This window comes from Suncus etruscus, chromosome 13, assembly GCF_024139225.1.
Source record: "Suncus etruscus isolate mSunEtr1 chromosome 13, mSunEtr1.pri.cur, whole genome shotgun sequence".
Taxonomy (NCBI): domain Eukaryota; kingdom Metazoa; phylum Chordata; class Mammalia; order Eulipotyphla; family Soricidae; genus Suncus; species Suncus etruscus.
This window is the reverse complement of record NC_064860.1, coordinates 12030657-12051524: the sequence shown is the minus strand read 5'-3', so window position 1 is coordinate 12051524 and position 20868 is coordinate 12030657. Positions and strand designations below refer to the sequence as shown.

Below are 20868 nucleotides of genomic sequence, written 5' to 3'. Positions count from 1 at the left end.
AATATAAAAAACTAACCCAATCAAAAAAAGGGGGGGATGTGCAGACATTTTCTCAAAGAAGAAATGCAGATGACCAAGAGACACATGGAAAAATGTTCCACATCACTTAACATCAGGGAGATGCAAATCAAAAAAGAACAAAAAACAATGTGATACCATGTTACATTAGAGAGATTGTCACACATCACAAACAAACACACAAACAAATAAAAATCAGAACAACCACTGCTGGTGTGGCTGTGGGGAGAAAGGGACCCCCATCTTCCATTTATTGCTGGTAGAAATGCATACTGATCTAGACTTTTTGGAAAACAATAGGGACATTCCTCAAAAAGCTAGAAATTGAGCTTCTATATGACCCAGCAATACTATTTCTAAGATATTCCCCAGGAATGTAAAATACAATACAAAAGTTCCCTCTGTATGCTCATAACATATTTATTTACAATAACCAAAATGTTGAAGCAACTCAGGTGCCCAACAACAGATGAATGGCTAAAGAAATCGTGGTGTATATATATGCATATATAATAACAAATTATGTAGCCTTCAGGAAAAATAAAATCATGAAATTTGCTTATATATGGATGAAGATGGAGATCATTAAACTGAGTGAAATGAGCCAGAGGGACAATGATAGAGAAAATAATCTCACTCATTTATAGGATATTAGAAAAACAAGAGATAGTATGATAATAATGTTCAGATTAGAGAAAAGGACCAGGAGATCCAGCCCAGAATAGGAAACTTCCCACAAAGAGTAGTGCATTCAGGTATAATAGAAAAGTGGAGAGAGAGAGAGAGAGAGAGAGAGAGAGAGAGAGAGAGAGAGAGAGAGAGAGAGATTGACTTGATGGTAATGAGAAGTATACATTCTATGAATGAAACACAATGAACAATTTTGTAATCAGGGTGCTTAAATTTAAAAAAAATATAAAGTTGAGTTGCCAAGATTCTCTTCTCTTCTGAAGAGAAATGACCTTTGCTTTAATGCTATTTATTTTTGAGTCATAGCTGAAAAGTTTAAATCTAGTTTCACTTTCCATCAATGAATCTCTTCTGTTTTTCCAGTAAGTGTACATGGGTAAATCATGCAGTAGCAAAATATTGAAGGGGAAGATTTGCTTCATTTCAAATTTGTTTTCCACATTATATTCAACCATAATTTTTATAGGAAGCTTAAGTTTACCCTTAATATTAAAAGAATTCTTATTTTTTTACCAATTATAAGATTTATGTATATATATACATATGTATTATATTCATTCTTTAATTATCATACAAGTTTGATACTTTAGGATCTAGTATGTAAAACCACAACCAAGAAATATTATAGCCACATAGCTGGTATTTCTTCTTTTAATATTCTTTATTAAGCTATTAATTCTGAAGTATTAGAATTTTTTAGTTCTTTGAGCCCACCCCCATTGATCTCAGCACTTAGCAATGGCTCCTGTTAATCTGAGGGACCAATGGGAAGAGCCAGTTATCAAGCAACTTATGCACTGTTCTCTCTCTCTGGCCTTTATGAATGTTTATTTTTCCCTTGTAATTGTAGCCTGAATTCTACACAATCAATGATCAACTTCATTAGTCCTACTTTATTTCACTTGTATGTAGTTTGCAAATTATTCTTTTATTTTAAGTCACTTTCATTTACTTGTTTTATGTGTGTCTTATATAACATATAGTTAAATACTAATTTTTGAACAATCCAAGAGTATTTTTAAAATATTCCAATTAAAGTTCATTTACTAGTGTGATTCATATTCTAAACTAAATTCTACCATGTTGTACATTATATTTGAATATATGTGTTTATAGCCTTTTGCTGCATTGCTTTCTTAGTTTTGCTTGTACACATTCTTATTCTTGTTCCTCTCTCTTTTCCTTTCACCTTCCATTTACATAATAATATAAATATTATTATATTTGTACTATTTTAAAGTCACCATCTATTGCTTACACCCTGAAAAAAAACATATTAGTGAGCTTGTTTCATTTTTTACTCTTATCCTTAGCATCTTATTTTTAAGTAAGCTGCTTTTATTACTAGTGATACCTATAAGAAGTCAGGGAGTTCATTTAATTTTTCATTTATTGTTCCACCACATTTCATTTTTGAAGGTTTAATTGCAGGTATGTTTTAGCCATTATTTACTATAGTGTCTAAGATATTTTATCTTTATAACCATTATTTACAAAAGGATCATGCACTGTCTTTTTGACCCCTACACAAGGTTGATTTGCAACAAGATATATAGGAGTGCAAAATGTCACCCTTGTTAATGTCTTCTCAGAATTTTTGATTATATGATATTCATTCCTTAACAGATAATTTTGAGGAGATTTTATTGGATGCAAAAAATCCTATATATTTCTTATTAATAAGTCCTGGTTACAGTCTTTGTTTTGCTATGATCATGATAATTTTTAGGATTGTTATTCATAATTTTATTTTGTTATGTGCAGAATATTTTTCATGCTATAATGCATTGCTATCAAAATCTGGTTACAATGTTCTTTTTTAATATTTTTAGGTAATTGTGTCATTTTGTCTAGATTGACAAAATATTTACATTTTATTTATTTAAAATAACTACAGCAACATTCTTGCCTTTGACCATCCTGATTTTATTTTAATAAATAACTACTCATCAGGTCAAAGTCTTCTTTAAATTTATCTATAAGAAGTATTTTTCACTTGTATAATTTATTAGTTATGAAAACTATCTTCTAAATCAGGAAATTTCTACTACATAGAAAAATGCTATGTAAAATTCTACTATATACATATTAGATCTCCTTTGTTGTTTTAGTCTTTTAATATATTAAATAGATATATTTAGGGAACTGGAAAGCCTGTCTGGAGTACAGGTGGGGGTGGGGTGGGATGGAGGGAGATTTGGGACATTGGTGGTGGGAATGTTGAACTGGTGAAAGGGGTGTTCTTTACATGACTGAAACCTAATCACAATCATATATGTAATCAAGATGTTTAAATAAAGGGAAAAAATTTTGTTAATTACATAATTTATTTGTTTTTTTGTTTGTTTGTTTGTTTTGTTTTTGAACCACACCCGGTGACACTCAGGAGTTATTCCTGACTCAGAAATAACTTCTGGCTTGGGGGACATATGGGATGTCAGGGACCAAACCAAGGTCTGTCCTGGGTCAGCTATGTGCAAGGCAAGTGTCCTACCACTACTCTATCTCTCTGGCCCCTACATCATTCATTTGTAATAAGAAATTTTCCTTGCCTTTTTGTTTTTTGTTTATTTTTTCTTTTGTTATGAAAATATAAATTTTAATTAATATCTTTATTTAAACGCCTTGATTACAAACATGATTGTGGTTGGGTTTCAGTCACGTAAAAAACACACATATGTTTTTCATTTGTAGTTCTATGAATTCTGTCATCTCTCTTAAAATTTCATATCACTTGACAAAAAATCGTATATATCGTTTTTTAGTTTGGGGGCTGCACTCAACAGGGGTGATTCCTGGCTCTGTGCTCAGGGATCACACCTTGTAGGCTTGGGGCACCATATTAAGCCAAGATTGGCTACATTGCAAGAAAAAATACTACCTGCTGTTTATCACTATGGTCCCAGTAATATATATCTTGTTAATAATAGCAGCAATGTTATTTATTGTTTGTTTGGCTCTGTGCTAGAAAATTACTGGTGGGGCAGGAGTGTTGGTACAGTGGTAGGGCGTTTGCCTTGTATTCAGCTGACCTAGGATAGACCTCGGTTCGATCCCCCAGTGTCTCATATGGACCCCCAAGCCAGGAATGATTTCTGAGCACATAGCCAGGAGTAACCCCTGAGTTTCACCAAGTGTGGCCCCAAAACAACAACAACAAAAAGATATTTTAAAAATCCTATAAAACTTACTCCCCAGACATTTGGACACATGCCACATATTATAGCACACAATCAATAGTAGAAGCAACCACCCTCCAAAAAACACAATTTATACAACTTATAATTTTTAAATAATTTTAATCATTTTTAATGTTACTTTTCATTGCTATTCTGGTGTTTCTTAAAATACCTTTATATTGGACCAAGAATCAACTCCTGAATAATGAATGCATTAAAAAGTGATAAAAATGGATGCAATGACCCTCATCGTTATTTTATTTATTTGTTTATTTATTTAAGTTTTGGGGCCACACCTAGTGGGCTCAGGTTTACTCCTGGCTCTGCACTCATTAATTGCTCCTGCAGGTTTGGGGGACCATGTGGGATGCCAGGAATTGAGCCTAGGTCCGCCCAGGTTATCCAGGTACAAGGCAAAAGCCTAACCAGGCTATTTGTGCTACTGCTTTGGCCCCTCATCATTAGTATTAACTGATCTTCCAGTTTCTATAGTCACTAAAAATTTTCATGCTTTGTTAAAGTTTGATTAATTTATTTCTCATTTATTTATTTTTTGCTGGTTGCTGCAGGAACCACACCCAGTGATATTTAGGGAGCATCTGCACCATTCTGCCAGTACTCTGGGGAGAAGTATTGCTAGGAATAAAACTTAGAGCCTAGCATATGTTAGACACCTGCTCTACTACTGAGGTACATCAACCATTTCTGATTGTCTTTCTGACATGAAGTTTCTTGAAATTCCTTTGAGGTTGTGAATGCTTTATTAATTCATTGATTTATGACAGAATTTACTCATGCTTCTAATTATAGTAAACAAATGATACTGATAACTATTAACTACAATCTGAAAAGACACAAGTAACATCCAGATTATGATGAATACTATTAAATAAATAGGCTTACAGATGGCCAGTTGGAATATAAAGAGGATCATGAAGTAAGTATAATTAAACAGAATTTACCACCTTCAATGGAGAAGAGTAAAGTACTGTGTTACTTACTCTTCAATTAAACTGGAACTATATTGTTAAAATAGAATGTCTATAATTTTCAATATCATTAATATATGAGCATTAGGCTTATAGTACATCCTTTACATTTTTTTTTTTAGAATTTTACTATTCAAGAAATTTATTTCACTAAGTAGAATTTAAAGAAGGAAGGAGGGAGAAAGAAAGGGAGGGAATGAAGAAGGGAGAGAGAGAAGTGCATATTATTTTTAAAATAATCTATATTGTGACCAATGTGAATTACAAGTCTTTCACAGTTGTACTTAAGTACATAGTGACAGTGAATTGGGGTCATTCCTAACATCTGTATTGACCACCCTGGCCCCTGTTCCCAGTATGCATCTTATACCTCCTCCCTTAGACTCCTGGACTGCTAGTATAACAGGTCACTTTTGTGTATAGCTTGTTGTGGGTTGGGTTTCTTGATTCTGTTGTCGTTGACTTTGGGTTGGGTATTTAGGTCTGATCATCTTTAATTTCCACTCTATGTTTATGTAACTGTTTACTCCTAGTACCATCCACTTTGTTTTTTCCCTCAATTTATGAGGCAGGAAAAGATGATTCAAGAAAGCTGGGAGGAGTCCATTTAGAAACTATAAATGCCAATTTAAAAGAAGAAAGAGAGGGTCCAGAGAGATAGCACAGCAGCGTTTACCTTGCAAGCAGCCGATCCAGAACCTAAGGTAATTGGTTCGAATCCCAGTGTCTCATATGGTCCCCCGTGCCTGCCAGGAGCTGTTTCTGAGCAGATGGCCAGGAGTAACTCCTGAGCACCGCCGGGTATGGCCCAAAAACCAAAAAAAAAAAAAAAAGAAGGAAGAGAAAAATAGAACAAACAAACATAAACAAAGAAAAGCCAAAACAAGCAATGACAAAAAACACAACAGCAACAAAAAAACAACCAAAAGACAAGAAAGAAAAAAAAAGAGAAGAAGGTTTTGTGGTTTGTTTATTTTTTCATAGGAACAGTAAATATAGGGGAAAATTAGAAAGGGAATTCCCTTGGCCTAAGAGATGCAGGGTTTCTCCTTCATTGAAGCATATTCTTAAAGCATTCCAAATTTTTATTTAGGCAATATTAGTTTACTGTACACATGTGAATGGAGAACTTTTTTTGTCAGTTCAGGTAACAAGGTAGAAATTGTCATTTAAAATATGACTATATGGTAGAGTATGACCCCAGCTAGCTGCAGAGAATACCAGATTATGTCTGCTTCTACATTATTTACTGATATCCTGCTCTTGAGTAATACCCTGTTTCTTGATGCTTCACTAGTTTTATATCTGGCCAATTAAAAGATCAGTTACTTTATTCACTGAGTGTATACACTGTCATTAAAACATCATATTATTCTTAAGAAAGAGGGGAAAAATACAAGGTTCTTAGCTCAAATTAGTTCAAGCATTTTACTTCCAAATATTTCTTTTATTTATTTAATTTTTTTTTTCAGCTGAAGGAGAAAAAGATGGGCTGATGTCCTTAGCAGGACTTTTACAAAGGGCCTAGATCTATTGTGAAGAGAGGTGGTGTGGGCATTCAAGGAAGAAAATCAAATGAGATATTTGTTAGCCTTTCAAAATACTGCTGGATTTGCCATCATTGTAGCCTTGTGGCCTCATTTGCAAACAGGGACCTCTTTTAAGGACTAGCTTTGTATCTGAACATAAAAAGCATTTTGTCTTTCCAGGCAGGAAACCTAATGCAAGACTTATCCAGATATATATTTTCCACCGTCTAGTCAAGGAAATAAACATGAATCTTTTGATCTGGGTGGCAATAGTGGTGGAACTGGAGTTTTAAAAGGAGAAAGACAGGAAACAAATCTGACATAGGTGAATGGGTGGGCTCTGGGTACTTTTGCAAGTCTAGAGTTCATCAAGCAAAGCGAGTCAGACTTCAAATAAATATGTCTAAACGAATCATAAAAACCCTAACAGTGTGATAGCTTAAATCCCAATGTCAAAACAAAGAAATGTATGGCCTGTATCACTTGAAACTTATTTGGCCCCAGGCTTTTAAATTAAAACTCTTTCAAACTCCTATTTTCATGAGCATAAATTTATCAATCTCCCTCCTCCCTTCTACCATCTACTTATTCTGAAGAACAGACAACTTATCTTTTTTGTCTTCCAGGTAAAATGGGGAGAAAAAAAGTAACCCTTAAATTTATCTTTCGGAACTTTTATGAGGACATGATTGCATGCCATTGACAAAACATAGTTGCCCTTTTAACTTATGGCTCTAAAACCATATCCTAGAAGCCATTGCCATTCATTCTTTTATGTGCTACCTTCATTTACGAATAAAAATGCCAAAGACAAGATGAGTTTATTTCATCGCCACTAAAACGAGTGCTGTTATTTGGAAATGTGAGTGGGCTGAAGTGGGGCTCCCTATGGAGTTGACTTGGCAGAATTTAAGTTCCTGGCTCAACTTGATATTAAAAAATGAGTCATCGGTTTACCAATCAACACAGCAGGGTCTTCACTTTGTAATCTTAGTCTGATAAACTCAGCAGCAAACAGATCCATTGATTCCAGTGCCTAATAATTAATAACCAAATGAAATAAATTCTTCCCATCTATTCTTAAAATTAGTTTATTGTCCATAATATCCTGAATATTATTATTTCAGAAGTAGGAGCATAAATCACAACTATCTTGTAGAAAGTGTGTTTCAATTTGGTGTGATTTATTTGCGGTGACTGTGACAGTTTATTTCTTCTACATTCACTGAGAGAAAATTGAAAAGCTAAAGTTTTAGGTGCCCCTGTTTCTCTGCTACCTACTACTTTTAGAAAAAAACAGTATAGTCTTTGGGAAGGGCAAATATTCACAGAAAGATTCATTTTAGAGCTATTATTATTTTAATATTGCTGACTTTAGTAAAAAAAAAAAACAACCAAACTATGTCTGTCAAAGTTTAGTTCCTTAGTTTAAGAACTAGCAGATAAATGCAATGTACTTTTCCTATAATTTCATTTATAAAATCTAGTAAATGCAACCATTGTTTTTAATCCAATATTAGATTTAAAGTATCAATGCAGAATTAAATTCTCATGGTGAACTGGAATTAAGGTGATGCTTCTTATAATAAAATTTCTGTTCAAGATAAAATTAAGGTTATTATTAAAATTCATGTTTGTAACCATGCTGCTTAAATATATTTATAAAATGTTATTATTAAAATAATATTAGTTCTACTGACCTTGTTCAAGATTAATCAATAAAAGATAAGCTGCTAGTAGCATGAACAATTTAAACTTTGAATTTTAGTTCATATAGTGCACAAACAAACATGTTTCATATCTAGCTAAGTAGATATGCTATGCAGATTTTTATAGCACTACGTGTAGAAAGGTATGCTCAGAGAAAAAAGAGTGAAAATGATACATTCTGTTCTAGAATCTGCTGTTAAAATTGGCACCATGAATTCTAGCTATGGGAATCTATCTTTGAGCCAAATTTTTTTTGTTTTCTGCTTGTCTGTATGCTGAGTTACCAGCCAGGATATGTAATTTCCATTCATTTAGTGACAAAATTGAAAATACCTTCAAAACTTTGCTCAAATGTGCATTAAATTCTTTTTATAACCATAGTATGCATTAAATGTAATGGACATTTCAAGGTCTTTTCATTATCTGTAAACTTTTGTTTTCCCAAAATACAGAGAGCTCCTAGAGGGTGAAATAACATTATGTTTTATTCTTGTCACTCCATATTGTGTTCTGATTTTCACCATATAGAGAATCTCTCCTCTTGAAGAAGTTTTTCAATAAAAATAAATAATCCATCTAACTCAGAAATACCACAGGCTGGGGACCGAGCAGTGGTGTGGAGAGGTAAGGTGTCTGCTTTGCTGGTGCTAGCCTAGGACGGACAACAGTTTGATGTCCCAGCATTTCATATAGTCCCTCAAGCCAGGAGCGATTTCTGAGCACATAGCTAGAGTAACCCCTAAGTGTCACTGGGTGTGGCTCCCCAAAAACAAATAAAAATCAAACAAATGAAACAAAACAAAAAATATAAAAAGTTCCACTGGCATCTACCCTCAAAATACAAAAGCATTCGTTCAAAAATATGTATATATATATATATACATATATATGTGTATATATGCACACATCTAACTATTTATTATTCTGCTTAGTATAATAGCCAGGAATTGGAAAACAGCCAATCATGAACACATCATATAAACATGACAGATGAGCACTTCATGAAATTGTGGAATATGTACAAAATGAAAACTTATTAAGCCACAACAAGGAATGAGTCATCCAAGTCACTGCAATTTGAATGAAATTGGTAAACATGATAGGTGAAGTTAGTGAGAGAGAAAAGGACAAGCAAAGTATTTTCTTACTTAGCTTTGGGATATGAAACAAGATAAGCAAATGGAAGGTATCAAAGCTGGCAAACAAACCAAACCTTTGGCTTTATTACAGAAATGAGAATGTAAAAGAAGAAGGTAAATGGAAATTGGGGAGATTGTAAGAAGATACTTATTGGTAGTAGCATAGGATATTAATCAGTAGTCGTGGACAATTTTATAAAGTATAGGAGAGGTATACACCAAACCAGTAGAGCCAACACTGCTATTAGCCTGGGACCCAAGCTACAGTAACAAGGTGGAAAAACAAGAGTCTGTTAAGGAGGCAGACTGGAAGGAGGGAGAGGACAATGTTGAAGAGAGGCTGGCACTTTTGGTGGCTTTATTATATATATGCTTGAAACTCTATTAACAGCTTTGTAAATCATAAGACCTATATGCTAATAGGTTTCATTATTTTATTTTCTTGGGGAATGGTTCACACTTCCTGATGCTCAAGTTATTCCTGCCTCCACACTTAGGAATTATTCCTGGCTGTGATTTGGGAACCATATGAGATTTCGAGAATCCAACATGCATTGGTTGCATACAAGATAAGCACCTTACCCAATGTATTATCTCTTTGGCCTTACTTTTTTATGTTTGTAGTATTGTTTTGAATGTGATCCTGTTAGCTTTAAATTTCCACTGAGGATTTGCTGTGAATATTTGAATATTTGGCTTTATTAAATGATTTTATGATTTTGCTGATTATTATTAACTAATTTTATCACCTTCAGATTTAAGATAAAGAAATAAAAGAAGGGCCAAAGCAATAGCACAGCTATAGGGTATTTACCTTGCATGTGAATAGATCCCTGTCAACCCATATGGTTTCTTGAGCCTGCCAAGAGTGGTTTTTGAGCACACAGCCATGAGTAACCCCTGAGGGTATTCAGGTGTGGTCCAAAAACAAAAGAAAACATTAAAGAGTAATAAGATTGGAGTACAATTATCCAAACTTCCTTACAAAAAAACTGGAGTGCCCATATTAATATCTGATGACCAAACATTAGACTTAGAAAAGTTATAAGGGACAAAGATAGACATTTCTTAATAATCAAGAAATATGTACAACAGGAAGAAATCTCATTACTAAACATAAACACACCCAATGAATAACCATAAAAATATTAATACAATTGTTGACAAATATGAAAGAAGACATCAGTAGCAACACAATAGTGGGAGACATCAACACAACCCTGTCACCCCTTGATAGGTCAACCTGGCTGAAACCCTAAAAGAATATATTTGCTCTGGAAGAATAAATTGAAGAAAGTGGTCTAGTGGATATCTATATCTATATCTATACATATATATCTATATCTATCTATCTATCTACTATCTATCTATCTATCTATCTATCTATCTATCTATCTATCTATCTATCTATCTATCTATCTATCTATCTTGTACTCCATCTCCAGAAAACTGGATACACATTCTTCTCCAATGCACATGGTTTATTCTCCATGATATACCACATGCTGTCCTATAAAATATACCTTCATAAGATCAAGATGACAGAAATTGTACAGACTACCTTCTCAGATCACAATGCACTAAAATTAGAGGTGAACTACAAAGCAACTACAAAGGAATACAGAAGAAAACTTTAATACTAATACCTGGAAATTAAACAGCTCACAACTGAACAACTGATGGGACAGAGATAAAATCAAAAGAATCTTGGAAACAAATGCAAAGGCTCAATACAAATACTAACTAAAGAAATTAAGAAATCCATCTATGAACAGTTCATTCAAATCAAAGAAGAACTCTATCAGAAAATGAGAGGGTCCATACAAATGAAACCGAGGAAACAAAATAAACATGCTAGAAGTCACAATAGTAAAAGTACACACATAGAGAATAACATGGATGAACTTAAGGATAAAATACAAGCCAGCAACAACAAAGAAGTCAACAAAATATGAGAGAAAAAGTATTGGAAGATAATGTGAGGTACTTAGTGAGGAAAGGGAAAAGAAATAATTTACAAATTTTAGGAATGTTGCATTAAATAATTAACGATGGTGGTGGATGGTGAAGGATGGATGGAGGGATTTTTCTCTGCCATCCCAGGCCACCTGGCTCTGCAATCCCCATTCAGTTGGCGGGTCCCAGGTTTAGGTGAATGGTGAAATCAGACTCATCCAGAGACAGGCATCAGGAAGTATCAGCTTTATTCATGCCCTATCTACCACATGTGTGGCCTATATCATAACCTTTTAAGCATTCAGCCATTCTTAGCTAGCCCTGCATCTTAACTCCTTTCAGCCATATTCCATTTGACCTCCATGCTGGCCAAAGACCAAAAGCGGCCAATCCCCTGGGTAAAAGGCCTTATCTACCCTTCCAAGACCACTCCCCAGAATGGGAAGGGTCTTGCAGGTAAGGTTACACCTAATATCCGGTTTCCAAGACCCCTCCCAGAAATGGGCGGGTCTCAGGTAGACACACCTAAATCCAGGGTGGAGTTACATAGGAATACCAGGAGGGGAGAAAAAAGATGTAGGGGAAGAACAAGTAGTGAGGGAAATAATATCGGAAAACTTTCTAACCCTCTGGAAAGAGATACCTGTAGAAATCCAGGAGGTGAAAGGGGTTCCTATAAAATAGACCCTAACGGATTAACACCAAGACACATAGCAATCAGAATAGCTAAAAACAAAGAGAAAAATAAATTCTTTAAAGAATAAGAAAAAAACATAAGAATCAAATTATATCTCCCATTTGAAAAGATTCAAGCAAGAAAACAATGGAATGAATTACAATACAAACACCCAAACAAAGTCTTAGAATAAAAGGTTGAAAATCAATTATACAGGCCAATGGAAAACAAAAAAAGCAGGGACAGCCACTTTTATATCTGACCAAATCGCATTCAACCTCAAGAAAGTGATCAGAGATAAAGAAGGCCACTACTTAATGATCAGGGAAACACTAGATCAGGAAACGCTAACCCTGGTCAATATTTATGCACCTAATATAGACCCTGCAAAATATGTGAGGCAATTGCTCGCAAATCTGGAGAAATGCATGAAGGGAAATGTGATAATAGTAGGAGATCTCAATACACCATTATCACCACTAGACATGTCTACCAGACAGAAAAATAGCAAAGAAATAAGAGCCTAAATGAAAAATTAGAATATGTAGGGATAATAGACCTATATAGGGCCCTCCACTCCCAGAAAGCAGAATACACATTCTTTTCAAGCCCACATGGAACCTTCACCAGAATAGATTATGCCTTAGGACAGAAGTCTAACTTGAATAAAATCACAAGTGTAAGGATCATTAGAAGCACCCTAATAGATCTCTATGTAACAGCGGTCAAGATAGACTGTAAGAATAAGCAATGGAAAAAAATCCAACACTTGGAGATTAAACAACATACTGCTCAACAATAGCTGGATCCAAGAGCAACTCAAGGAAGAAATAAAAAGATTTCTTGAGACAGATGACAATGAAGAGACAACCTGTCAAAATCTGTGGGACACAACAAAAGCAGTAATCGGGAGAAACTCATAGCAATACAGGCCCATCTCAGGAAAGAGGAAAAAGACAAAATCAACAGTTTAAAGGGTCACCTTATAGAACTGGAAGAACAGTAGCAAATAAATCCAAGCACAACCGTAAGACAAGAACTAATAAAAACCAGAGCAGAAATAAACAACATAGAAACTAAGAAAACAGTACAAAAAAAATCAATGAGACCAGGAGATGGTTTTTCAAAAAAAATAAACAAGATAGACAAACCACTGACAAGACTCACCAAAAAAAAAAAAAAAAAAAAAGAGAGAGAGAAAACACCCAAATCAATAGGATCACAAATGAAAGGGGAGAGATTACAACAGAACCCCGAGATATACAACATATCATGAGGGCTTATTACGAACAGCTATACTCAGCCTAGAGAACTCAATAGAAATCGACAGGTTCCTGGAAAAATACCATTTCTCAAGAGTGTAAAATAAGATGTAGAAAGTCTAAACGGACCAATTATCTCAGAGGAAATTGAAGCTGCAATTAAGAAACTCCCTAAGAATAAAAGTCCATGTCCAGATAGCTTTACAGGTGAATTCTATCAAACATTTTGAGAAGACTTACTATCATTGATCCACAGGCTATTCCAAACCATAGAAAAGACAGGAATCCTCTCCAACTCCTTTTATGAAGCTAATATCACACTCATTCCCAAAGACGGCAAAGACACCACCAAGAAAGAAAACTACAGACCAATCTCACTAATGAATAAGATGCAAAAATACTCAACAAAATTTTAGCAAACTGAATCCAGCACTACATCAAAAAGTTTATATACCATGAACAAGTGGGTTTCATCCCAGGAATGCAAAGTTGGTTCAACATATGCAAATCAGTCAACATCATACACCATTTCAACAGCAAGAAAGACAAAAACCACATGATCTTATCAATCGATGCAGAGAAGGCATTTGAAAAAAATCCAACACCTCTTCATGTTGAAAACACTCATCAAAGTAAAGTTAGCAAGAACCCTTCTCAAGACAGTCATGGCCCACAGTCAACACTATCCTTAATGGCAAAAAACTGAATTTTCACTAAGGTCAGGAATCCGGCAAGGCTGCCCACTCTCTCCACTCTTATTCAATATAGTCTTAGAAGTTCTAACAATAGCAATCTGACAAGAGAAGGGAATCAAAGGAATCCAAATTGGGAAAGAAGAACTTAAACTATTTCCTTCTGCAGACGATATGATGATATATACATCAAAAACCTTAAAGACTCCACAGCAAAATACCTAGAAACAATAAACCAATACAGCAAATTGGCTGGCTACAAAGTCAATACACAAAAGACAGTAGCATTTCTATATACAAATAAAGAAGAAGAGACAGAGATTAAGAATGCAATTCCATTTAAAAAAGTATCCAAAAATATTAAGTACCTAGGAATCAACCTTACAAGGAAAGTAAATGACCCTATACCAGGGAAACTTCAAAACACTTCAGAAAGAAATTAAAGATAATTTAAGGAAATGGAAGAACATTTCATGCTTATGGGTAGGCAGAATCACATAGTCAAAATGACTATCCTACCCAAATTCCTATATAGTTTTAATGCAATCCCCATCCAAATTCAGACATAATTTTTTGAAGACTTAGAACAATCAATCATAAAATTCACTTGGAACCACAAAAGACCCAGGATAACCAAACACATTCTAAAAAACAAGAAGCTAGGTGGCATCACTTTACCTAACCTAAAGCTATAGTGATCAAAACAGCATGATACTGGAACAAGGGAAGAGCCTCAGACCAATGGGTTCGAACAGAATTTCCAGACATAAACCCCCCAATATACATTCAATTAATATTTGACAAAAGAGCCAAGAACTTGAAATGGAACAAAAAAAGTCTCAGCAACAAATGGTGTTGATACAACTGGAATACCACCTGTAAGAAGCTGAAAATTGACCCATACCTCACTCCTCATACAAAAGTCAACTCAAAATGGATTAAAGACCTAGAAATCAGCTGGAAAAATAGCACGGAGGGAAGGCATTTGCCTTCCATGCAGAAGGATGGTGGTTCAAATCCCGGCATCTCATATGGTCCCCCATGCCTGTAGGAGCGATTTCTGAGTGTAGAGCCAGGAGTAACCCCTGAGTGCTGCTGGGTGTGACCCAAAAAACAAACAAACAAACAAAAAAAGACCTTGAAATCAAACCTGAATCGATAAAGTTTATTGAGGAAAAAATAGGCAGAACACTCAAAGACCTATATATCAGAAAAGTCTTTGAGAATGGAGCACCAATGGCAAGAACTTTAGCATCAAACATAAACAAATGGGACTACATCAAACTAAAAAGCTTCTGCATGGCGAAAAAAACCCTACTTAATCAAGAAGACAGTTAACTAAATGGGAAAAAAAATCTTTGTACTCAACACGTCAGATAAAGGGCTGATATCTAGAATATACAAAACACTCAGAAATCTGAGCCCCCCCCAAAACCAAACAAAGCCATAGAAAAGTGGGGAGATGAAATGAATAGACACTTCACTGAGGAGGACCGAAAAATGGCCAACAAACACATGAAAAAATGCTCACCTTCACTCATCATTAGGGAAATCCAAATAAAGACAAAAATGAGGTACCACCATACACCAGTGTGGATGGCTCACATAAAAAATAACGGGAACAACTTATGTTGGCAAGGATGCGGTATTAAGAGAACTCTCATCCACTGCTGGTGGGAATGCCCCCTAGTCCAACACATATGGAAAGCAGTCTGGAGAGTGCTCAAGGAGCTCAGAATTGAGCTGCCATTTGACCCAGCAATTGCTCTCCTAGGTATCTACACCAAGTCGGAAGGACATTCATCCCAAAGTATGTATGCACACCACTATTTATCGCAGCACTTAGTATAATAGTCAAGTCTTGGAACCAACCTCGATGTCCAACAACAAATGAGTGGATCATTAAAATGTTGTATTTATACACAATGGAATACTATATGGCAGTTAAAAATAATACAATCACAGACTTTGCAGCAACATGGATGGACCTAGAAAATATTATGTTAAATGAAGTAAGCCAGAAGTTGAAAAATGAAGTAAGCCAGAAGATGAAAAATAACCACAGAATTATAGCACTATTCTGAAGTACCCAGAATTTACACCAAATATACAGCCAATACTCCATGATCAAATAACAGGATTTAACAGGATAGAAACCCAAAATATGGTAATAATCAACATATACTGGGGAGTAGTGCCCAAAACAAATGGAAGAGAAACAACACAAAGCCTGACTACACGATATACTATAAAGAAACCAGCAACAGCAGAAGCAGCAGTATAGAGAGAACAGGTATGTAATCAGCCTTTTCCCACAAAGGACCATAATAATTTCTTTGGGATCTTATACAGGATCACAGGTAAAGACCACGATGGGAAATTACTGAATCCAATGGAATCATTTCAAAATACCTCAACCCTACTATATTTAAAATAACCTCTCAGTTTTTCTGTCCTTAGGGGTTCTATGATATGAAGGGTGGACGACCCAATGTGCCCAGTCACACGAGATACCATACCCAGGTCGCATTAAGAAAATGTCTTGATAAAACTCTTAATATATCCTTTATCTTTAGATTATGCCCACATTTAGGACCTGAAGCACGGGACCAGCCAGACCACCGAAGCAACAACTGTGACCAATAGACTTATACTACAGTGCCTACTCATCGAACACATTCAAAAAACTAACATTCCTCTGCTGTCTCCTCCTCTCTTCTCACTACTTTTTTCTTCTTTTCTCTCTCTTATTCATTCTACCTTTCCCTCCTCATTATCATCAACGCAATCCATGTCAAATAAAACCCACATGGTTGCTTCCTCTATAGGAAAGGAAAACTGATATATAAGGAGCTGCAGACACTACTGCTAAGAGTAAACACCTATATAGATAGATCTCACTAACACAATGTTTAGTACTCAAGATGCGAAACCTATATGTATCCAATTCTTGATCTATTATTCTCTCTACCTTACAAGTACTAAATTTACCTATCTTTAAGTACCCAGTTTATCTCCTGCACTCCCCAACTCTTCTCATTAATATATACCTAAGCTAACCTCTATAAATTTATAAGTGGGCAAGAGCACAAAGGCATACTAATAAAGGGGAAATCTCAGGTATAAAATCAAGCTCTTATCTACTAGGGGGCATCTCCCACCTTGAACACATGTCATATAGACCCAACATAGACCCTAGAGAATTAGACACTGACCGTCCATTCTTGACCCCTGAATCCCAGACATAGAAAAAACACAGTGATCCACAACAACTCCAGGAACCAAACCCCTTCCTGGGCAGCCTTAATATTGCTCTGACACCAACATGTGCCAGTTCAAGAATGATATAGTGACAATGAGGAAAGGGGAATAACTGGATCTAAGAGCAGGTTATCCTACCTTACCAGCCAATGACAAGACAAAATCAGAAGACTAGTCACTCTTGGATCTGTGCTAAAACCAATATCGCTATCTACAGATGACTGATGGATACAACCATGATTGGAGAGAACCCACCCTGGAACCACTAAAAAAGCTCTAGCTTAGGCTCTGGCCTACGATATGAACAGCAAACAAGCTCTCTAACTCCAGAGATCCGACTGAGACAATCGCAACCGGATAACGAAAGACTCTTTCCCATACTCCATCCTAGGAGCAATGCGAAGACCATGACCACCAACTGTAGAAGATGGATTAAAATGACATAGAAGGAACAGAGTTCCTAGAGCCACAAAGAAAGTGTTCACCATAAGCTTCATTTCTTGATCTGTGTAGCTACCAAATCTCTAAGTACAGAGGGCTGATTTTATCACCCATGATAAAGCAGAAGTCATCCATACACCACAATAGCACCGAGGGGAGTGTAAATAATGAACTGACAGGGACTCTACAGACAGTCCTATGACAGCATACTTCAAGGGGGGAGAAACCTTGTATAGCTTAGGTCGAGGAAATTACCTCCCTAATGCACCCAACATTTACTATGCCTATGCTGGGGGGGGGGGGGGAGAAATCCTCTTTTCTCATTTTTTCTTCTTTTTTATCTATTTATTTATTTTTTTATTCTATTTTTTTTAATTCTGTGTTTCGGTGTAGATATGGAAGTTGATGTCCCCAATTTCATCTAATTTTTCATCTTTATTTTTCCACTCTGGCATGTTCTTATTGCAGGACCGAGACTATTATGTGGTTCTTGCCTTTAGTGCTGTAGTTTTTTTTTTTTTACAGGGGAGAGTGTGAATGCAGCCCCCCACTACCACAAATTATGCAGTCGAGTTTCCCACATTTGGGGAAATCACAGGGGTCAGCACACCCAGAGTGCAATGGGTGAGCCTCGCCCTGAGGAAACCACCTTCGTGATCATGGTATCTCCCCTTCCAGGTAAGTATTAGTGCTGTAGTTCTTACTTGATATTTTATTTGATATTTTTTCTTGTATTATTGTGGTACTTCAATTCCTTTTTTCCTGTCCTCTCTCAAATGGAGGTTGAGAGACTCTAGAAGGACTACACCCATTTTTGGCTTATCTGATTTTACCCCACTTTTCTATCGTTCTTTTCTTTAAACAAACCATATAACTTGAACTATCTAGTTCTGCCTCTCAAATAGAGGGGAAAATAAAGGAGTATACCAAGACCAAACAGATATATGATCAACAAGTAGTAAACTGGACACAGAGGGGACCATCTGTTCTGGCAGCCCTGGGGAGTGAGGGTGAGGGAAATGGGAGTCAGGATGGGAACTGGGTGGGGGGGAAGGGAGGACAAACTTGGTGACAGGAATTCCCCTGATTCAATGTTAATATGTACCTAAAATATTATTGTAAAGTTATATAAACCAATATGGTCAAAATAAAAATTATATATTAAAAAAAAAGGAAAAAAATCACTCCTGGCAGGCTCAGGGGACCATATGGGATGCCGGGATTCGAACCACTGAACTTCTGCATGAAAGGCAAACACCTTACCTCCATGCTATCTCTCCGACCCCTGGTATTTAGAATTTTATATAATTAAGGTGTTTAGTTTGGAAAAAAGAAATTAGGATTTAGAATAACTTGATTTTTGACTTCATATGAACATATTATTTATTACATCATTAACAAGCATAGAAAAGTAAAAACTTTTATTTTCTTTTAATTTAATTAAAAGCCATGCTAAAAACTATTTATGTGCAAAAGATTTTTGAGTGAGTTTCTAATCCCCTGTGACAGTTTTTTTTTTCTTCAAGAAATAACAGAGCATTCTGGCCTGATTTCAGTAAAGGTTATGCAAGTTAAGTGTTCTAGCAGTGAGCCAAACTTTAGTAGCCTTCAAAGGACTTTTCTAGGGTTTTCCTGTATAGTAAGTATAACAAAAATATCAAAGACAGCCCTTCAAAACCATTGTGCTGAAAATTCCAACGAGCTTTCCATCTTAAGAGTGCCTCTTAAATGTAAGACTCTATAATCTGGATGTAGTCAAAAATGCATAGATAAAACAAGTTCTAGCTATTTAACTATTTTCCCCAATTTTTCTCTTCTTTATCTGCCTACCACATAAACATTCTTTCACAACCTTTTGTCCATTGAAAAAAGAATATGACTTCATCTTAAATGTCCAATATTTTAGAATTCAAAATTGAACTTAAATGCACTTGTCATAGAGTACTGCTTGGTACATTTTAATAAATAAAAACATCAGCATCTAGATTACAAATATTTTTAGGATCCCAGGTTTTCTTTATGATATTTTTGCCTTTTTTTCTGATTACTTAATGTCATGGCTCACTCTCTACCAAGAAATATCCAACCACCCTGCTGTGCCTTTGATCACTCTCAGTACTTTAAGGGAAACCACTCCTGTGCCTTTCTGTGTTTCTGAATACCTGAAGGTCTCCTCAAAGGCTTAGGGAGCACACCCCAAAAAAACTGCATTTTGAAGCTGCCCAGTGAGAAAACTCTGGCTGTGAGGGTCACCATCCAATAAACTGAGCTCTCTGGCCTGCAGAGGCTCTGCCCTGCTGTGCCTTTCATCACTCTGAGGACTTCAAGGGAAACATCTCCTGTGCCTGTCTGTGTTTCTGAATACCTGAAGGTCTCCTCAGAGGCCTAGGGAGCACACCCCCAAAAACTGTCAACTAGAGGCAGCAGAAGAGTGTGGCCACTCCGCTTCGCTTCGCAGCCGCACACTCTTTCTAATCAATGAACCCTACCGCAACACGCAGGAAAAACCACACTACAAGCGTGACAATGGGAAACCTCACAGGCAAAAAACATGCACAGAGAATAAAGACGAAAGCTCAGACAAACTAATAAATTTCAACCACCTGATTAACCTCTCAGATAAGGGACTTAAAATAGCAATATGGAAGATGTTTGTAGAACTCAAAGAAAGCATAGATCTTTCTGAACAGAACACAAAGACAGAAATCAGAAAACTCCAAACTGAAATAGCCGATCTAAAAAACATGGTAGCTCAACTGAAAACCTCAATGGATGGCCTCACCATCAGGATAATAGCAGCTGAGGAGAGAATTGGAGTACTGGAAGATGTGATGCAGAAAACAGAAGAAATTGGGAAAGAAACTTAAGACAAATAATCAGGCAATGGAAAAAGTACTCAAGGAATGTGAACAGATAAAAATAGAAGTCTTTGAAAAACTCAACAGAAATAATAAAAGAATTATTGGAGTCCCAGAGAACCAGGTAGGAGATCTCCAGGAAGAATGAACTGTCAAAGACATCATCAAAGAGATACTCCCAGAGTTGAAGACCACATGCAATCAAATCCTGCATGTCTGAAGAGTACCAGCTAAAAAAGACCCAAAGAAAAACACCCCAAGACATGTCCTCATTACAATGACAAATCCCACAGATAGAAATAGAGTACTGAAAGCAATAAGATCAAAAAGAAAAATTACATTCAAAAGGGCATCCCTAAGACTTACAGCACAAGAAACTCTCAAGCCCAGAGACTGTGGTGGGATATTATGACAAGACTGAATGAAATTGGTGCCTCACTGAGAATACAGCACCCAGCTCGACTCATG

The 20868-nt window shown here is 35.9% G+C and overlaps 1 non-coding gene across 1 annotated transcript; it reads right to left on the bottom strand.

Annotated features, from left to right (window-relative positions):
• Positions 1 to 18064: 18064 nt before the first annotated feature.
• Positions 18065 to 18228, bottom strand: LOC126026713 (U1 spliceosomal RNA). The gene has a single exon (XR_007501934.1). It is a non-coding gene; the product is annotated as a U1 spliceosomal RNA (small nuclear RNA).
• Between the last annotated feature and the right edge of the window lie 2640 nt (positions 18229 to 20868).